Below are 12,860 nucleotides of genomic sequence, written 5' to 3'. Positions count from 1 at the left end.
GCTTAATACGAAGGCCTAACAGCAATACAAAAATTCATTTTTTCAACAAAACATTTTATCCTTTCGTACTGTAACATAATACTCCAAATAAAGTATGAGAGGATAGAGCAAGCTGTAAAAGAAATCAGTTTTATATTATTAAAATGAAACATTGTATATTTCACATCAGTGTTGTTTTGTATGACTAAGCCTAAAGTTACATCTGAACTAAATATTGTTGTAGCCTAGTTGAGTTTCTTAAATTTAAAATTTGTTTTCTGTAAATTAGGTCTCGTGGGAGGTCTTAACCAAGCTATATATGATCGAAAAGTTGTACCTCCATGGGTCGCTCATCAGAAAAGTAAAGAAGCATACCAGTGGAAGGATATTGCATCTTGCACTGAAGTAGTGTACAACAAAATCATACAAGACCCTGTGCACAGTCTTGGTACTAAACTTAGCTGGTATGTGCTCCTTCTAATAGAAACAGTTCTTCGTATTTGTAGAGAGTGCAGCTAAGACTTGTCCAGCTTGAAAATATAATAAATAAACATGTCAAATACATTTTATGAATTATACTGAACATTTTTCAGTACCTTTAGCATTATGCAATCACCTTCCTCTGTGCTTACACTTGTTATTTGCACAAAGCAATGTGATACTATTTGAATAAAAATACCTTCCCATATTTATCATACTGAACATTACTACAGTATTGGTTATGGCTATTGGAAAACTACCAAGTAAATAAATTGTAAGTTTTATAATGTATTCCACTGTGCACAATTGTAGGGATTGGTTCCTTTAAAAGTCCTAACACTTTCTGTTTTGTCACTAGTCAGTCATTATTGTTGAAGAGGTGTGAAATAAGTGATTCATCAGAGCACATTCTATTCATATTTTCTCATCTTATGATTTAATAAATAGAGATTTCATGTACCAGTTGAATAGTAAGTAATGACAAGCAGCTCATGCACCACATGAATAGTAAGTAATGACAAGCAGCTCATGCACCACATGAATAGTAAGTAATGACAAGCAGCTCATGTACCAGTTGAATAGTAAACAGTTACCCAAACAGCTCATGTACCAGTTGAATAGTAAACAGTTACCCAAACAGCTCATGTACCAGTTGAATAGTAAACAGTTACCCAAACAGCTCATGTACCAGTTGCATAGTAAACAGTTACAAGCAGCTCATGTACCAGTTGAATAGTAAACAGTTACAGAAACAGCTCATGTTCCAGTTGAATAGTAAACAGTTACAAGCAACTCATGTTCCAGTATAATAATAAAGGGGAATAAGAATCTCGTGTCTTGTTATTTGGATAGTTTCCAAAATTATTATGATACTGAAAAAGATATTGTTGGTTAGAATGGTATGAAATGTATTTATTAGTTTACTATGTAGGTTAAATGTTGTTGTTTTATAATTAAGTTGATTTCAACAATTTTGTATCAAAACACACCAAGTAATGTATATTTACACAAGTTAAGGACCAATTTTTACTGGTATTAGCCTATAAGGTTTTATATCATAGAAAAAAAGTGATTCTATTTTATTGTTATCTGACGTTAAGTTTACGTTGGTATAAAAACTATTATTTCTTCCCTCTTCCACAGGTATCGACAAATTGGGGCAGTTGGAGAACTTTTTTTTGCTCTACTTCCTGCAGCAGAACATTTATTGTTTTTGTTATCTCAGTGGTTTAAACCAGAAGAGGTAAACACCCTTATTGCTAGTGTGTAGAATTCATAGATAATATAAATATATATATACACACACAGATAAATACAGCATAAAACCATTTAAACAACAGAAATTATTATGTAAAGTATGCATGTATTAAGCAGAGAGATATAATGTTAAAATATTGTGCAAAGAAATATTTCTATAAAAAGCCCATATGATCTTGTTATACTTAGAAAACATACACAACACACAGGAAAACATGTTGCATTAATGCCATATTTTTTTTTATAAATTAGATGTCCATTTTCTTATTCAACTGTGTTGTCATAGGAACAACTTGTTTTAAACCTAGTTTTCTTACTGCTTTTTTAAGTGGTACAGTACATCAAAATTGATTCTTTTTAATGTTAACAGTATTGCTTACTATGCTATCAGCCAGTTTTTAATTATGCTTCCATTTGTAATATTATTTAGTTAATGAATTACAGAGATGATATACACCTAATTTATAGAGGTGTGATAAACATACAGCATTAGTAGTGGTGTGAAGAAAAAATGGATGTTCTAAATGGGCTGTATGGAGGGTGGATAAAAAAAGGTGTTGCTGGACAGTGTTTTTTTGTGGATTGAATATTACTGTACCGTAAAATCCGTTTACTGAAAAAGATACCCTGTAATCACCATGGTGAAGGTGAGTTCTGAGTGAAATTATTTGCATTATAACTATGTAATCAAAAGCAAACGCTTCTAAGTCCAGATCCAAATGTGAGATCGGGTGACAGAATTTAAGTTAATACTGGTGAACCTTGTTTGTAGTTAACATTATTTCAAATATAATTCATTTCTGCAAGTGAAATGCAGGGGACAAATAAGTGGTAGGTAAACTGCACAAACACACATGAATTGGCAAAGGACGTAAGAATGGAATCACATAGTGTTTATTCTGATATATTTGTCAATTGTTTGTACTTTGTATGTAATAAAATTTGTTCTTTACGTTAGTATGCACTTGTTTCATTATGTTTCACAATTCAGTACAGATTGTTTTATTAACTTATGTAAAAATGCTAAAATGCATTCAAATCATGTTGATTAGTAAAAGTATGGTTCCTTAGGCTGCTCAAACCAAGAAAACCTTTTGATTTTGAGGAGGAAAATCTTGAGAATCAAACTATTTCACTCTTGGCCACTTTGCAGTGCTCTTGCACAGGGCATGCACATATGAATCTGGGTTTACAATATGTACGTGTTTGAATTACTCTCAAGTTAGGAGTGGCACACATAAAAACGTGAAGGAATCTTCACCTTGCCAAGTTGACCATCCTTCACAAGCCATTATTCTCACCAACTCAAACATAGTATACTGTACCTTGTGGAGAGTGAGATTGAAACAAATATATACGAGTCACTAAAAAGAGAGTATTCATATAGGAGCCTAAACTAATTTTTCCCACTGTGCTGTTCCCCCCCATCATATTACAGAATAGCCTACTCAAACAAGACTCACTCATTTCCTACATTTTAAATGTTCTAATCAATAATATATTAATGGTATTAACACTAGCTGATTCCAATAACATACTTCCCTCTTCTCGCAAAATTAACTATTCTCATCCAGTGCTGCCATCTATATACAGTTTTTTTTCTTTACACATGCCCAACTTTCCTTCCTTTGTTCTACATTCACAACTTTTTTACATTATTTCTCTACCACCCATCTCCTCACTTAAGCTTTTCATCAAAACCCTTAGGGATTTTGGGGGATATCCTTTCCCTTCTTTATTCTATGTTGGCTCATTTGTCGTCTTCGGCTCTGGCTCTGCATACGTGGTTTCTCTGTTGTTGGGACCTTCTAGACTGTGATGCACCCTTAACTCATACATGTTTACCATCATCTTATCTTAGGTGTTTACATATGGCCCACTTCTATGGTAATACATATTGGACACAATCTCTGAGTCTTTTTGAATCATGAACTTCAGCAGCACAACAACAGTCTGTTATATCTCAGTTAAAGCCCAGTACAGCACCTATTACCATTTCTTCTCCCTCTTTTTCCCAACACTTACTTGTTCCTTCTTTTTGAGGTCCTCATCTCATCGCATTCTTTGACAATGCACATCACATCACCTGGTGGATTCTAATCTGGTGAGAGCTTGGCTTATCAATTTTCTTCATTACTGGCATCCTTTCAACATGGAACATTAAGGTCTTCAAGTTTTATTGGAGGGATTCATAATCCCATTTTTTTCCTTCCTCCAGTGTCTCCTATACCCATTTTCTTTCCTCCATATTGGAATCCCATGACCAGCCAGTGTCTGTTGGAGGTGGTTCAGAAACTATTATCTCAGCAGGACATTGAATCTGTTATATATCTTTCACCTAGTTTTATTCAAGACTCTTTGTTGTTCTTAAGAAAACCAGGACTGGAAGCCTATCATCAATTCGTCTTTCCTCAATTATTTTGTTCAACTCTCCCATTTTACTGTTTCTTACCTGACAGTGGGCATTTTCTCTGGGCTTATGAATGACAGGTATTGATGTCACTAGTGTTTATCTCCATATCCCTATATCCCCATTGTCTCGTCGGTATCTTCAGTTCGTCCATCACATGGTGTTTTATTCCCTACTCTTCAAGTTTGCTTCTGCCCCTTATGTTTTTTGTCAAGAGGTCAGAGCTTTTATTTATCATCTTCATGCTTTGGAGTTGTGATTGAGCCATTATATGGATTATTGGCTTCTTTTAGCTCCTTCCAAACTGAAGTTTGCTAACCATACCCATTAGCTTCTTCTAGTGACTGCTCAAATGGGCTATGTAATCATATTAAAGATGTCCTTCCTTCAGCCTACCCAATATCACACCCACTTGGGTGTCTTTTTCAACACCAATCATTCAGGTCCAGCCTTTTCCTCTGCAGCTTCATTCCATGGAATTGTTAGTTCATCATGCTCTTTCAGCTCTCTCACTTTCTGCTTGTAAGGTTCTGTCGTTTGGGGGACGTGGTCTTCAGTGATGTCACGAGTCATACTTTGTCATGCACATAGGTGACCCCTTCGTTAAACTCTTCATAATCAGTAGAACCTGCTCGGGATCCCTTGTCAATTCCCTTTATCCTTACTTCTAGCTTGATTAACAATCTCTGTTGATGGTTGGACAAGATCCTTATGTTGGTGAATGTCCCACTTCCTTCTCCTTATCCAGAATTACATATTTTCACAGATGCATTCCTTCAGGGCTGTAGAAGGCTTTAGATCAAAAGGTCTTTGCATATCAAAGTTCTTGAGCTTTCTTGCACTCCATTGGACTTTAAATAACTCACTTCCCTTTGTCCCCTGCTAACATCAAAGATTCAATCCCCTTCAATGAACACAACAGGTAGCTCATTGTGGCTTTGCTATAAGAAAAACTCACACATAAACACATATAAACGTGCTTGCTTCCTCTCACCAGACAATGTCTGTTGGTGATTCTTTCTGACAATTCTACAATGGTAGCTCATATCAATCAGCAAGGGGACACGTGGTCAAGAGACCCCTGTTTTAAAATGTTGGATCTACTATATTGGACCCGCATAGATCATATTAATCTTGTGTGTTACATTCCAGGTGCTTTCAATCTCGTAGCAAATTGCCTTTCATGCCCCAATCAAATATGTCTGATGTAGTGATCTTTAGATCCCTTCATTTTCTGGTGGCTTTGATATTGGTGGGGTTTCATTTTCCCCACGTAGATTGGGCATGCTACCTACTTATCACAGGTTAGCCCTCTTTTAGTCCCCAGCATCTCAGCCTTGGGCTTTAGCTGTGAATGCCTTCAACTAGGATTGATACCATAAATTCCTTTATGTTTATCTTCTTATCTGATTATTTCACCAGGTAATCTCTCTCATCCATACCACTCTGTCAAGTACTTCTCATCACTCCTTATTGGCTACCTCAGCTGTAGTTTCCACAATTACAACAACTGCAATTTTTCTCTCCAGTATCACAACCTTTGTATCCCTTCCTTCTTCATTAACTTTGGTCACTCTTTCTACATCCAGCCATTCACCTCCTTTGTCTTTACATTTGGCTTTTCTCTAGTCCTTGGTGAGTATATCAAGTAGCATTCTGTTTAGCTCATCCCAGACATCCTTCTTCAATGGAGGTGTATCAACCCAAATGGAAAATGTAACTCCAGTATTCCCTACTGACCAACCTACTGTGACTAGAGTGTTAGAGTTTCTTATGTGGATTTTCAACCATGTGTCTTCAATCTCATCGTCCTCAGGTTATTGGGCCGCCTTATTCTGTACCTTTGATTTTTCTGATATAATTGAGTATTTCCTCTCCTGTCCTTACCATGTTAATGTGTTCCCACCAGATTTGTCATCCCCCCTTATGGTATATTCCTCCAGACTGGAATATTAATGTGGTCCTCCATTCCCACAATTTACCTATGTTTCAGCCACTTTCCTCATGTTCCATCATTCTCTTAAAAGGTATTTCCTTCTCCCATTAGGCTGTGGATGTCAAGGGTCAGATTTGTTTATCATTGATGTTTCACATATGTTTTACCACCCTACATATATTCTCCTTTCTTCCTCCCAAAGACCTCAGATGATATGGAGGGTAACTCTCATTTGGCCTGTTTCTCTTCCTTATATTTCTCATCTCTTTTGTTGTTTCAATCCAGATAGACTTCTATGTTATACTGCCCAAATAGCTTTCTTCCACGGTACCTGTTACCGACTCTTTATTACTCAGAAATCTTCCTCTATTTGGGATCTTTCCCCTTCTACCGTCACTAGTTGGGTTTGACATTTTATTTGATTGACTTATTCTTACTTGGCTTCCTCCCAGAATTTGTTCCCGATGTTTTCACATCAGATTTAATACTTCACTTTTCCCTCACATATCATCTTCATCAGCCGTGAAATCCTACAGTCAGGCATGTGGACTACATCAAATACATTCATCTCCCATTACTTACGCCATATAGCAGTTTCTTCTTTGTTGGGTTTTTGTCTTCCACCTGCACCCATTCTTCAGGCTTCAGTGCAACTTTGAGCAGGTAAGTTTTTATTCCTCTTTTTCTTTCAGGAACCCTTGCTTTACTTACTCATTATATGGATCCCATTCTGTGGTGAGTGGTGCCTGACCATCTGTTCTTCAACTTGACATCCCCACTATACAACCGTGTTGACTCATGCTTTACCTTCCATGACTTTGCAATGCTCACAATTGAAATGGGGTGTTCCATAAAATCACTTGTATGTGAATAAACTTGCAATGTAATTGCTTCATAAACTTGCCCATTACAGATGGATGGATGAACTGCATGGGTAGAGCAGAAGGGAAAAGCTGCCCATCCCTGCAATGCCTTGTATTAAATAAATCAGTATGGTCCACTTTTCAAATTAGGGTTTCATTGTAACCCATTGCACTGTCTCAGGTGATAACATTCCTCTGGACTTTCTACCACTTTCTCACTCCCATTTCTTCTTGTGGAGTATGGAAAAACCTTATTACTTTATAATTCCAAGCCACCAGGGTGGTCTACCATAGAGGCACTCTCCTGAATGGATTCCATACAAAGACGGCTGTAACCATTCATTGCAGAGTAGAGTGGTGGTGTTTTGCAGGTGTAGATGATATGCTATTCATCAGTATGCAATATACACTCACAAGGGAGTGAGGTGTCAAATTGCAGTTAACCCACTGACTGGGAGTCGAGTCCTCATCCTATTCCCCACATGGATGTCAGTACCCCGTGGATGGGTTTTGGAAGGGAGGGAAGTACTGTATCAGGAGTTATAACTTTTCTTGACTGAAAATATATTTCCAATAGGTACTTCCTTCTGATAACTCTTCCCACCATTCCTCTACCCACTTTCCTTCAGTGCTTATGTCTTCCGCCAAGCTTTGAAGTGATAGTTCAGTAGAGACATATAGAGGGAGTCATGCTTTTATTGGCAGATGAGTGATGCATGGTGATTTAAAAGAGAGAAATGTTGGAATCATTTGATTTCAATAAGAGGGAGCAGAAAATATGTGGCATGTGTAAAGACAACATTGTGTGTAGAGGGCAGCACTATATTAAAATACATAATCTTGTGAGAGGAGGGAAGTACCTGTCAGAAATACATTTTCAGTCAAAGAAAATTAGAACATTAGCTTTCAATTATTGTTCTGATAAATGTTTCACCTCAAACATAAAGTTTTGTTCAGTTGGACATTTTACCTGTAGACTTCAGGATAGTAGATAAAGTTAAGAAATTTATCAAGATTTTACTAACACAGGTACTTTATAAAGAAGTTAATTGATTTATCAAGTTTTATCAACACAAGTACTTTATAAAGAAGTTAGTGGATTTATAATCAAGTTTATATCAACACAGATACTTTATAAAGAAGTTTATGGATTTATAATCAAGTTTCTATCAACATAAGTACTTTATAAAGAAGTTAATGGATTTATAATCAAATTTATATCAACACAGATACCTTATAAAGAAGTTTATGGATTTATAATCAAGTTTCTATCAACACAAGTACTTTATAAAGAAGTTGATGGATTTATAATCAAATTTATATCAACACAGATACCTTATAAAGAAGTTTATGGATTTATAATCAAGTTTCTATCAACACAAGTACTTTATAAAGAAGTTAATGGATTTATCATCAAATTGATATCAACACAAGTACTTTATAAAGAAGTTAGTGGACTTATAATCAAATTTTTGTCAAATAAATTACTTTATTTCTCTTGTGTAGCTTTTTCTCCATGTCATGTTCACAAGAAAGGGACTTTGTTTATTGTTTTTATAATTTAGGTATTTCTGTATTGTTACGTTTAATGACAGGTCTTTTGCATTAAGAGATTAGAATCTAGATAACATAAGATTTTGATCTGTTTATAGGATATTGACAAAGCTGCAGATGTTAGAAAGAAGTTCCTGTCTCATAGATCAGTACACAGTAAGAGATGACCTCTCTAGCAGATATTGTAAGTCAGCATTTGTTGTTATTTGGTACTCCTTGTGTTGTCCTGTTGTTAACTTATACATACCACATTTGTTTTCTACGGATCTAAAAACATAACAGCAAGGAAACTGCACTGAACGTAAATAAGCTTTAATAATTTACATTCACAGTAGTCAAGTGCATGAAGTAACAGTACATTTCTGTAGATTTTCTAAGTGTCATATTCTTAAGATAAAACAACGCATCTTCTTTTGTTAATAAATACTGAACTCGTGAAAATCATTAAGATAATGAAAATGACATACAAGATCATTTTTGTCTTTTTTTTTTATAAAGTATTGAAACTTACATATTTATACCTAAGGTAACAGGCCTGCAACTTTCTGTCATTCTGTTCTGTCTTCAGTTTGTCTGTTTTGAATTTCGAACTAAGCTATTCAAGGACTACCTGTGCTAGCCGTCCCTAATTTAGCATTATAAGACTAGAGGGAAGTCAGCTAGTCATTACCACCCACTGCCAACTATTGGGCTACTCTTTTACCAAAGAATAGTGGGATTGACCATCACTTTATAATGCCCCCATAGCTGAAAGGGTGAGCATATTTGGTGCAACTGGGATTCAAACCTGCGACCCTCAGGTTACAAGTCGAACGCCTTAACCCACCCGGCCATGTTGGGCCCTGTCTTCAGTTAATAACGCTAAAACTTACTGTTTGTCTGGGTGTTGAAACATTTCCTACAACCTTGTTTAATATACATTTTTAAAACTTTTTTCAATATGTTATTTGTGTAGCTTTAATTTAAGACAACAATCATCTTGGTTGTTTCTAGGAAAAATTCCTTTAAAGTAAAACATGATGTATTTTTATATATTTAAAAACGGCTGGTATGGGTTGAGAAAATTTTTATGTAGAGGGGCAAACAACGTTTTGACCTTCTTCTGTCTCTGTTAGGTTCACAAAGAAAGAAAGAGGTAACTGACCGATAGCTGACCACATGTTTTAAGGGGGTTGTGTAATTGAGTGTAGGAATGTAGAGGATGTGCTTGATGTTTGATTATATTTATTAATATAGTTTATGTATAAAGGTGTTCCTTTGTATTGGTATTCATGTTGTACTTTTATACAGTAATGTTAACCCTGAAAAGAATGGCAATATTTTTCATATATGCTTCCATGTTGTTGTTGTTTTTGAGTCTGTACCATCAGTAATGATGAGAGATATGATTATATTTTGCTACAAATATAATTGATATTTAAGCTTTCCAGTAAAGGCACCTAAGTGATACACTTGTTATTGTCTTTGACTGTTTAATGAATGTTTGAGATAAAGATTTTACTTGAAGCCAATCTCTCTCTTTGCTTCAACTTCAGTCAAGGTTAGAGAATTTAGAATTTTGCTCTTCAGTACATTTCCTGGTGAACCTCCTGTTATTCTGCCAGTTACTCAATAGAAAACTGGTAAAATACCACATTTCATCACATTCTCTAAGTTATTATTGTTGACATTAGGTGGTGAATTACATGTTTTTTTTATTGTTGTTGTTTTTGTTTTGTTTTCTATGGATAAGTAAAACTGTGTTTTGGAAAAACGACTGTACATCCTTATTCTGTAACCTTCTAGTTCCCAGACCTCTTTGAATCTAATAATTAGATGACTTACCAATAATAAAATAAAATTACTTTGTGTACACCCTTACATTCTTCCTCCTGTTAAATTCTTGACACAGATTTCTTTCAACTTACTATTGGAAGGTTCTTTGTGTATGTGTGTTTTCTATTAGCAAAGCCACATCGAGCTATCTGCTGAGCCAACCGAGAGGAATCGAAACCCTAATTTTAGCATTGTAAATCCTCTGTACCATTGGGAGGCAGGTTCTTTGTCTTTATTTTCTTGTAGAAGTTACTCTTGTCACGGAGAAAACAAAATTTTCTAGATGCATCATTCTCTTCAGGAGTAGTTGGGAGGTTATCGTAATATATCGGTAGACTTGAATTCTTTGAATTTTTTCCCTTGTACACTATCCTCTTGAATATTTTAAAAAAAATCAAAACATTTAATAAACTCTGTTTCCAGTTGCTTTTTGTTTAAAGAGAATGTGCTGTTTAATCCTGGTTTTTCCATTTTCAAAATACATGGTTCATCCACATAACTGATTGTTAATAATTCTCTCATCAGTATTTTCTTCCTATCAAAAGATGTTTGAACTGTTTAAACATAGGTACACATTTCATTTCCTTGTATGAAATAGTGTTTTATTGTTAAAAGTGTTCGCACTTGTTCCACCTTTCTTTATGAACCTTCTTGAAAGTAGTGTATAAGAATTTTCTACACGTTCACGCACTTGTTCCACTTTTTTTTTGTGGCCTTTATAAATTTATCCTGGAAAGGAAAATTATGTTACTTTCCCATCACAACTCCCAATTTCTTTTACACTAGCCACAGTTAACTTTTCTGATAGTAACACTAGTACCTGCTTACATAAGTTAAGGAAAACATTTTAAGACCTTTATTTGATCATTTGAATTATACAAGTGTAATAAGCCCTCATAAGATACCATTAAAGTTTAACACTACATTAAAGTACAAAACAAATAATCTCGTAGATGCATTTTTGGTCAAAGAAGACTAAAATCTCATGGCAACAAATAACAGCAGTAAGTGATACCCAAATACAAGACTGTTTTTCAAATACTGGTTTTAATAAAGTCAGTTATAGTCTTAATTAAGAATGAAATTTCAAATAATATGTAGTTGTTTAGTTATTAAGCATTATTTGGTAGCTACATAACATAATTTCTGTTTACAAGTAACATATTGGCTCAGAAAATATTTTCAGCATAAGTAACAGTAATTTGTAACAAAATCTGATATTTCTGGGACCATTTTATCTGTTCAGCTTCGTAGCTTCATGGTTTATGTTTTTTTATTTAAAGTCTCGGTAATTTCATTATTCCTATCTTTGATGGGATTGTTTTGTTTTAGGGTAATGTGCTAGACTCTGGATATAGAATTATTCAGTTACTTTGTCTTTCAATTTATTTAATTTTTACAGGAACTTTGAAACAAGTGCATCACTTTGGAACATATTTCGAATTCTGACAGAGTTAAAGAAGAGAACTGAAGTTTCATGGTGAAAATAAATAAAGTGAAACTGTTAATAGTCCTTCAAACTGGTTAACAGACACAAGAAGATACCAAGATAGGAATGTACTTCAGGACTATCTGTACCTCTTTCAAGGGTGTTTAATTAGTTACCACAATCCAGAAGTGACAAAATATCTGAAGCATCTGTCTGACTTCATGTATGCATAAGGATGTATATTTAGTTTACTTTCTACATGAGTATGTAATAACTTATACTACAAGTTACTAGTAATCTTTCTTCCTGTGTTTCAATCAAATGAAATCCATTACAATACCACAAGGTGTCTCCTGTTCTTTAAGCTCTGGGTGTGTTACAAAAGAAGTAGTCAATCCTTTAGAACAGGAGGTGGGAGAAGTAGTGGTTTGCTATCTTCTCTCTGATAAGTAGCTCAAAATTAAAGATTGTGGCAGATAGTTTCAGTAGCTTTTGCCATAAATACAAAATACTGTTAATGATTGTTTATCTTTGAGTAAAGGTTTGGTTTACACTTAAAGTAAGTGACTTATAAGCTGCTACTTTATACAAAATCCATAAAGACATTTTATAAACATAAACAATTACCACTTCCTCACCTACATTTTCTACAATGTGTAGTCGTATTTGTTTTCTTCTGATAAGTTCAGCTGCTGATGTCCAGTGCATGTCCAGTCATATCTAACAATGATGTCAGTGATGGTGTAAAGTTCAAAAATACAGAAATGTACATAAATATCTGTACTAGCCTGGCTCAGTTTTTTTTTACCAATCACACAATAGATACATTTCACAACAGTTAAATATAGCTAAAGATCAAATTGTAGAGTCTTGAGTATCAATTTCAATTAGAGAATGTTTTAGTAAAACTGTACTTAAAGATTGGTTTAATGTTATACTTAATTGTTGCTTACTTCATGAATGAACCAGAATACCTGTTACTAATAACTATAACACAGGTTTGACATGGAGGTGTAATTGTAATGAATTTCCACAGCCAAGAAAATCGTATATGTAAGACATAATGGGATTGCTAATAACATTGTGTTAACAAGTATGAAAAGTCCAATGCCAACTGAAATTTTGAAACACTGTTCA

General features: G+C 34.7%; 1 long non-coding RNA gene across 1 annotated transcript; it reads left to right on the top strand.

The window, feature by feature from the left end:
- The first annotated feature begins 230 nt into the window (after positions 1-230).
- Positions 231-12,509, top strand: LOC143242676 (uncharacterized). Its single transcript, XR_013023136.1, has 4 exons — positions 231-443; positions 1,603-1,702; positions 8,578-8,663; positions 11,697-12,509. It is a non-coding gene; the product is annotated as an uncharacterized LOC143242676 (long non-coding RNA).
- Positions 12,510-12,860: the final 351 nt, after the last annotated feature.

The sequence above is a fragment of the Tachypleus tridentatus genome, unplaced genomic scaffold (genome assembly GCF_004210375.1).
Source record: "Tachypleus tridentatus isolate NWPU-2018 unplaced genomic scaffold, ASM421037v1 Hic_cluster_2, whole genome shotgun sequence".
Classification (NCBI taxonomy): Eukaryota; Metazoa; Arthropoda; class Merostomata; order Xiphosura; family Limulidae; genus Tachypleus; species Tachypleus tridentatus.
The sequence above is the reverse complement of the archived record's forward strand: the minus strand, read 5'-3'. Positions and strand labels throughout refer to the sequence as shown.